Source organism: Gossypium arboreum, chromosome 3 (assembly GCF_025698485.1).
Source record: "Gossypium arboreum isolate Shixiya-1 chromosome 3, ASM2569848v2, whole genome shotgun sequence".
NCBI classification, from domain to species: domain Eukaryota; kingdom Viridiplantae; phylum Streptophyta; class Magnoliopsida; order Malvales; family Malvaceae; genus Gossypium; species Gossypium arboreum.
Window position 1 is genome coordinate 108,370,014 of NC_069072.1, and position 8,743 is coordinate 108,378,756.

At 36.8% G+C, this 8,743-nt stretch overlaps 1 non-coding gene across 1 annotated transcript; it reads left to right on the forward strand.

Moving 5' to 3' along the window:
- The first annotated feature begins 762 nt into the window (after positions 1 to 762).
- On the forward strand, positions 763 to 866 carry LOC128290978 (small nucleolar RNA R71). The gene has a single exon (XR_008280756.1). It is a non-coding gene; the product is annotated as a small nucleolar RNA R71 (small nucleolar RNA).
- Positions 867 to 8,743: the final 7,877 nt, after the last annotated feature.

Sequence of the window (8,743 nt, forward strand, 5' to 3'; positions counted from 1 at the left end):
TCCATATTCCTCCATTAAACATCAAAAAATACATGCATGTCACACATGGGTAAGTTTTTGAACATGAACCCTAGATTAAAATTATGGAAAAAATAGCTAGATCATGCTTCAAGGATCTCAAAAACATAAAGAAAATAAAAAATGGGGCTAGGATGTACTAACAATCAAGCTTGAAAGTTGAAGAAAAATCTAGCTATGGTCCTTAGAAATTTCGGCACACCCTTGAAGAAGATGGACAAGATTTTCACTTCATTTTCCCTTTTAATTCTTTTATTTACCAAAAGACAAAAATGCCCTTAAGGCCTTTCTTTAAATTTTACCCATTTATGCCCATTTTTGTCCATAAAAATAGAAATTGAGAAAATTTCTATTTAAGGACCTCTAATTAATAATCTAAAGCCATTTCATACTTATAGCTTCTAAAATCTCTAATTTTGCAACTTTTGCTATTTAGTCCTAAAATTCAAATTAGACACTTATTCACAAAATTTCTTCATGAAACTTTTACACAATCATGAAATCATGCCATAGACCTCAACATAATCATGAAAAAAATATTTTTACTTCGAATTTGTGGTTTCAAAACCACTATTCTGACTAGGCCTAAAACTGGGATGTTAGATGCGATCCTCTCGATAATCTCCTAAGCCTCATTATAAGATTTAGAAAAAAATTGCATCATTTGTAGAAGCATCTACCATCAATCTTGTATGTGCATTGAGAGCATTATAGAATGTCTCCAATTGGATACAATGAGGAATCACGTGATGAGGACACTTACGGATTAACTCCTTGAATTGCTCCCAAGCCTCATACAAAGACTCGTCATTCAATTGTTGGAAAGTTGTGATCTTGTTCCTCAACTTAGCATTTTTGCTAAGCGGGAAATACTTAACCAAAAATCTCTCTGGTAATTCTTGCCATGTAGATATGGAACTTGGTGGCAATGAATTGAGCCATTTTCGTGATCGATCTAGCAACGAGTACGAAAACAACTTCAACCTCAGTGTGTTTTCAGTCACACCAGCTATCTTGAATGAATCACTCACCTCCATAAAAAAATTGAAGGTGGAGATATGGATCTTTCGTGGGTATACCACTGTATTGGTCCACCATTTAGAGTATTTGAAACATCACTGGTTTCAATTCAAATTGGGTTGCCCCAATATCTGGCCTTCTAAATCCTAGATTTAACTCACTGAAAAGTGGCACAACATATTGTCTAATGCATCGATCCTTATCATCGACAATGAGGATGGGATTTCGTACACGATCGACTTCATTACCTTCGTCTTGATTCTGATTTCCAATATCCATCTGAACTTGTCTTTGAGCTGTTCGTTCACATCTTCTTTTTCTAAAAGTTCACTCAATTTCAGGGTCTACAGTGAGTAAATTGATAATCTGACCTATGCTCATAAACACCTGAAAAGGAAATCAGAAAATTAAAAAGAATAAGTTAGTAATGTTAGAAATAAACCAAATTGGAAGTAAATAATTTCACAAAAAAAAATAACTATGGCAACAGTTAACAATCCCCGGCAACGGTGCCAAAAACTTGTAACGCATAGGTTTGTGCAAGTGTATAGAGTTGTTATCAAGCAATAAGTAAGTATCCAGTTATCGTCTCCACAGGGATTGTATTTGTGTTAAATCACTTAATTGTAAAATTAGAATAACAACTTGGTAAATAAAAACACAATATGGTTGAGAAGTGATGATTAAAATTAAAAATATTAAACTAAATGCAAAGATCCCTAATGTAAATTACCCTAAGTATGCAAACTATATGAATGGAATAGATTTTAGCAAAATTAAACACAATTTGCAACAATTATAACATAAATAAACTAGGAAAATTACTTTAACTAAACTCAATTTATTATCAACATGCTTAATAACATTCGGAAAAACATTCCATGGCAACTCTATATTTCATGAGTTTGGAAGCGACATTAGGTCCTTTCGAAATCTTTTACTTAGTAAATATGCATTTTACTGAATCTTATTTACTAATGGTTTCTTAGCATTCGTGTGAGGTAATAGGGACGTGTTAGGTTTGAAACAGTTTAATCACACAAATCTAAAAACTATGCGAATAACAAAACTTGGTTAGAGTTGTTATGCAACCTGCAATTTAATCAGGTTAGGATCTAAATTGAGCATGCACATTTCAATTATGTGTCCACTAGCCGTCGTCTGGTTAGGAATGCTTAGTTAATTCAGGTGCATTTCAATCACGTATGATCGAAATACAGACTTGATTTTAATTGAAAACATGATCGATTGAGGCACAAACATTATAAGCATGAATCGAATAATTATTATTTAATGAAAGCAATCATCCTAGCTTAAATAAAATTAAGCTAACATTGTTGTAAACAAGAACAAATAACATATAGCAAGCACTTTCAGATTAGATTAAAGAAAAGAAAGATTAAACACTAATCAAAGTGGCTGTCACCCAATACTCTAACCGACGAGGCTCCTTTGCTTTTCTCCTTTGCTGGTGGCTCTCCAAGGTGGCCGACCAAGGCTATTTAAGAGGCTTAATTGTTAAAATCTCTATGAAGAGATGATGCTAGGCGTGTGAAATGAAAAATGCTAAAGAGAATTGAGAGAGAAGAGAGAATGATGAGGGATGAGGGATGATTTTGAGGGATCAAATGAGGTCTTATTTATAGGTGAAGAGAAAAGGGTAGTTTGCTAAAAATAGAGAGGTTTAGTCTCTTCAAGCTTTTCCAATGAGTGGTCGGCCATGCTTAGGGGATTTTGAGTTGAATTTTGCTTGATTTTTAAGCAATTTAAATGCCATAACAACTCCGGACTGAGACTCAGTCAATTGTAAATCTTCAGGCAAATCTCTACTTTTTTCAACATTGCAAGGACCTTGTGTAATTAAACTAAAACATGGTTTATGTAGACAGCCATGTGTAGTGGAATTTGGGTTGACTTGGTCTTCAATTTGGACCTCTTTTTTTTTTTTTGTAATCCAGCAAAGCTTTCAAACCTATCAAAATAAATAGATAAATTAAAGGACCAAAGAACAAAATTTATCCAATTTAAATAATTAATTCAAAGCCAAATTATTAATGAAATATTTTAAAATTAATTACTAAATATAATTTTATATTTTATTATTTAATTTAATCATGCATGACCCATTTTATGTCTTAAAAATATAATATGTTCAAATAAATATAAAATAAGCCATTTTATGCATGAAAACTATATAATAAAGCATAAAATCACATTTTAATAATTTTTATGTCCTAATTTCATATTTTCACATATTTCATTAATTTATTAAACAATTACTTAGTTTTGACAACGAATTTAAGTAAAAAGGTAACAAATTGCATAAGAAAAATCCTATATAATTTTTAGTTTACAAGCCCACATGGGCTAGGCTAGAGTGGGTGTGTAGCCACACGGGCAAGACCAATTTGGGTGTGTGGGCCCACACGGGTAAGCCACATGGTCATGTGGGCCCAAAATTCTAAAATTTTCCTTAGGGTTACATAGGTCATTCCGAACAACTGTGGGTCTACTGTAGGGTCGGTAAGGGCTAATTAAACCCATTTGTATGTGATTTGTTAATATGATAGTCTGATCTGAGTAGGGAACTGATATGTATGTTTGGCTGTTCTATATAAGTAGGTATAATATCTGTATATGAGCATGTTAATCGTGTGATTCTATATCTATTATCTGTTCTTTGCATGTTGTATATGTATTTGGGGTAGTATTTGTGTATGTGGAGGAAGTAATTTGTACAGCACCCTTTCGCCTAATTTCTGGTAGCTTGACTGCACATATTCTGTTATGTGTCGCATCAATACTAAATGGTGTGTAGGGATGGGTGCGTGTTTTTAACCCCACATGGTGTCATGGGATGGTCAAAGATTGTGTGTAGAGGATGGGGGTAGGATTCTGTATATCTATTTTGTTTATCTGATTATGATATCTGTATCTGATAAGGACTTAGGCTCAAATCTGTATCTGTCTGCATATGAGATTCTGTGTATGTTGCATGGCTATCTCTGTTGAGTTACACACTGAGTTTATAAAAACTCACATCTGCTTGCCTGGTCTGTTTAGGTAATCCTTAGACATAGGCGAGTCAGTACGACGGAGGCTCAGTGGTGACCACTTGTCAGAAACTATTATCCTTAGTTATCGGTTTTGCTTAATTTCTAGTTTTTGAGAGAGTTTTGTAATTTTTGGACTCTCTGGACTTTTAGGACTATTCATTTTGAATTTTAGATTTCGTAGCATTTATGTTTTTTAACTATGATGATTGACAAATTCCGGTTTTACGTGAACAAACTATTTTGGAAACATAAGAGTAGTTTTGATTTTAACAATTTTCAAACTTTCGCTACGAGATATTTGGTTAACTATGAAGGACAAAATGTAACAGTTTTGGTAATAAATATATAAATGAATATATCTAGTAAAACTTGGACGCTTTTATCTAATAATTATACATTGTTTTATAAAGTATCATTGGTTTCAAAACCCTTCCTTATAATGCTCCCGAATTTGGTCATAACGTCTAGGCTAGGTTTAAGGTGTTACATTTAGTGGTATCAGAGCCAGGTTGCATTTCAAATAATTTGTATCTTTTTGATTAAGTATGTAGAATCTTGTAAGTATTTATGAACTTAAAAAACACTGTAGTTAGAACTTTTTGAAACTGTATTAAGTTAGTTAGAGACTAAAACCTTTGAAATACTTCTGAACCTCTGATAACTGAGACAAAAAAATCTGTTAATAAACACTGAAACTGATGCATAAAATTTTATAATTAGATAAAATTCAAATTACGATGAGTACACGATGAACACATGGTTGAGGTTTTCGTAGGTGCGGCAGGCACCGTATGGGCCTCGAGCAGAGTCTTCCTCTTTGGGCTCTCTAGGTAGCATGCCGAATCTGGATATGAGCGAGACACCGGTTTCACCTACTACTAAGACTAGGTCTTAAAGTCGATCGATTAGGAATGACGCACTATTCGAAGCCATGTTAAGAGTGTTGGAGAGGGACATTGGACCCCATTCTGGATCTGGGGCCATGGGTTGGTAATTGAACAACTCCGGTCAAATACAGCTGAGCTGTTTAGGGGAGTCACTAGAGTCGCCCCTACTGTGGTTGAGTATAAGTTAGAGGCCACTGAGAGGATAATGAACGACAATAATTGCACTCCTAAGTAGAAATTAAAAGGTGCAGTTTCTTTACTTTACGATGAAGCTTATCAGCTGTGGTTATCGGTTGAGAAGGGTACTCAATCGGATTGTCTAAACTGGGTCTACTTTAAGACTCCATTCCAGGGAAAATATGTGGGTAGGAGCTATGTTGATGCTCGTAGGCATGAGTTCATGAATCTCACGCAAGGTGATAAGTTTGTGGCCGAGTATGAGGCTAAATTTCTAAGGCTGAGCCACTACGCTCAAGGCATGGTGGCATTCGAGTATGAAAAGTGTGTTCGTTTTGAGGATGGCTTGAAGGATATTTTGAGGGTATTTATTGCTCCACAAAGGGAGCGAGAATTTGTTATTCTGATGGATAACCCAAAGATCACTGAAGAGGTTAAGCGCGTGGAGTGCCAGAATAGAGACCAGAAGAGAGGAAAGAGTAAGAGGGATTCAGAGCCCTCTGGTTCTATTCAGAGGCCTAATAAACAGGCCAAACCTGATGGGTCTGTTAGAGTGGGAGTCCTTATTGCTTTTGTTGGGATTCAACTTTGTAGTGACTGTGGTAGGTGCCATCCAAGCGAGTGTTAGAGGAGATTGGGGGCTTGTCTGCGATGTGGGTCATTAGAGTTTCAGATTAAAGAGTGTCCACATCGTGCTGATCATATGCAAGTTGTGGGATTGGGTTTTGATCTGCCTCAGAGAGCAGTACAGCAGCCATCTAGGGGCTGTGGACCGACTAGGGATGGTAATGGTATGGTCCAATGAGAAAAAGCACCGGCTAGAGGTACTGATCAGACTGAGGCGAGATAGCCTGCACTGACTGATACTGCTTGATATCGCAAGGACAAAGATGCTCTTGATGTGATCATGGGTACGTTTTTTTATTTTTGATGACCCATATACTACTTTGACAGACATAGGTTTTACAAACTCTCCTATGTAGCTAGTACTGTTTTTGAAAACTTGAGGGTTACTTTTGAGTGTACTTATGGTGACATTTTTTTACTGAGTCTATTGGGGCAATTTGTTTGGGTTGATAGACTTTATAGGAATGTACCGTTAGAAGTACAAGGGGTTGTGCTTTCAGAAAATCTGATGGAGCTACCATTTGGGGAGTTCGACTTAATTCTGGGTATGAACTGGTTAATAGAGCTTTGAGTTAATCTAGATTGTGCTACTAAGAGGATCTTTTTGAGAACTAAAGACGATAAGGAAATTGTCGTAATTAGCGAGCATTGAGATTACCTGTCTAATGTGATCTCCATTTTGTGGCCAAAAAATTGGTCCAAAAAGGGTGTGAGGCGTAATTGGCCTGTGTCAGTGTTTCAGTTTCTGGGGAATCTTCTATTGGGGATATCAGAACAGTAAGGGAATTTCTGGATTTTTTCCCGAGGATTTATTGGGTTTACCTCTAAATCGGGAAGTTGAGTTCGGCATAGAGCTTCTACCAAGTACAGCTCCAGTGTCCATTGCTCCATGCCTATGGCACTGAAAGAGCTTACTGAGCTTACAACTCAAATTCAAGAGCTTCTAGATCTTGGTTTCATCCGTCCTAGTATGTCTCTATGGAGGGCACCAGTTCTGCTTGTAAAGAAAATGGATGGTACCATGAGGATGTGCATTGATTACCGGTAGTTGAATAAGTTGACTGTAATGAATCTATTTGATCAGTTTCGTAGGGCTACGGTATTCTCGAAAATAGATCTTCATTATGGGTATCGTCAGCTTAGAATTAAAGAAAGTTGATATTAATAAGATAACTTTTTGGACTCTTTATGGGCATTACGAGTTCCTAGTTATGCCTTTCAGTTTGATGAATGATTTGGTGGCATTTATAGATCTGATGAATTGGTTTTTTCAGCCATACCTAGATCAGTTCGTCGTGGTATTCATCGATGATATTGTAGTGTACTCTAAGATTAAGGATGAGCATGATGAGCATATTAGAGTAGTGCTTTAGATTCTTTGAGAGAAACAACTCTACGCTAAGTTGAGCAAGTGTGAATTCTGGTTGCGAGAGGTAACATTTTTGGGGGCACGTGGTTTCTACTGAGGGGATCCGAGTAGATCCTAGAAGGATTGAGGCTATGCTTGATTTGAAACAGCCTAAGAACGTCTCTGAGATTCATTGTTTTATGGGCCTTGTGGGTTGTAATCAGAGGTTTGTTAAGGGTTTCTCACTGATTGCAACTCCTCTGACTAGCTCCTATACAAGAATGTTCCTTTCATCTAGGCTGATGCGCAATAATCGAGCTTCGAGAAGCTTAAGTTTATTCTGACTCAGGCTCCTGTTCTAATGCAGTCTAAATTTGGTAAGGAGTTTGTGGTGTACAATGATGCGTCACACGTTAGTTTGGGATTGTTTTGATGCAGGACGGTAAGGTTATGGCTTATGTGTCCTGGTAGCTTAAGTCACACAGAGAAATTATCCGATGCTTGATCTCGACTTAGCTTCCGTGATGTTTGCTTTAAAGATCTAGAGGCACTATCTGTATAGTGAGAGGTGTATCATCTACATCAATCACAAAAACCTCAATTACCTTCTTACTCAGAAGGAGTTGAATCTTAGACAGCATCGATGGATTCAACTGCTCAAGGATTATGACTGCACAATAGAATATCATCCTTATAAGACCAATGTGGTGGTCGATGCTCTTAGTTGAAGAGAAATGACTGATTTGAGGGTGATGTTTTCTCGTTTCAGTTTGTTTGATGATGAAGGTTTGTTAGCCGAGTTGTAAGTTAAGCCGACTTGGATTGATTAGATTCAAGATAAACAATTAAGGGATAATTCTCTGGTTTTGCGGTTCTGTCAGGTTGAGAGTAGCAGTACATATGATTTTGGGTTGAATAAGGATAGAGTTCTGTGTTTTCGAGGATGGGTTTGTGTACCAAATGATTTTGATCTGAGACAGTCGATTCTGGGGGAAGCGCATAGTATCCCTTATACTATGCATCCTGGTAGAAATAAGATGTATTGGGATCTTTGTGAACTGTACTGGTGGCCGGGTTTGAAACAAGAGGTGATGCATTTTGTTGCTCATTGTTTGACGTACCATTAAGTCAAGGTTGAGCACCATTTACCATCGAGTTTACTCCAACCTGTTAAGATTCCCTTATGGAAATGGGAACTTGTGATGATGGAATTTGTTAGTGGGTTGCCTTTGACACCCACTCAAATGGATTCTATTTGGGTCATCGTGGATCGATTGACCAAGTCTGCCCATTTTATTTTGGTTCTGACAGACTACTCTCTACAAAAGCTAGCGAAGCTCTACATTTCTGAGATTGTAAGACTGCATGGGGTTTCAATTTCGATAATCTCTTATAGGGATCCTTGTTTCACTTCTCGATTCTAGAAGAAACTTCAAGAAGCTCTAGGTTTAAGATTGGATTCAGTACTGCGTTCCATCTTCATATCGATGGTTAGTCTGAGAGGGTGATTCAGATGCTAGAGGATATGCTTCGGAGCTGTGTAATTGATTTCTGAGGTAGTAGGGAGGATTTTCTGCCGTTAGCTGAGTTTACCTACAATAATAGTTTCC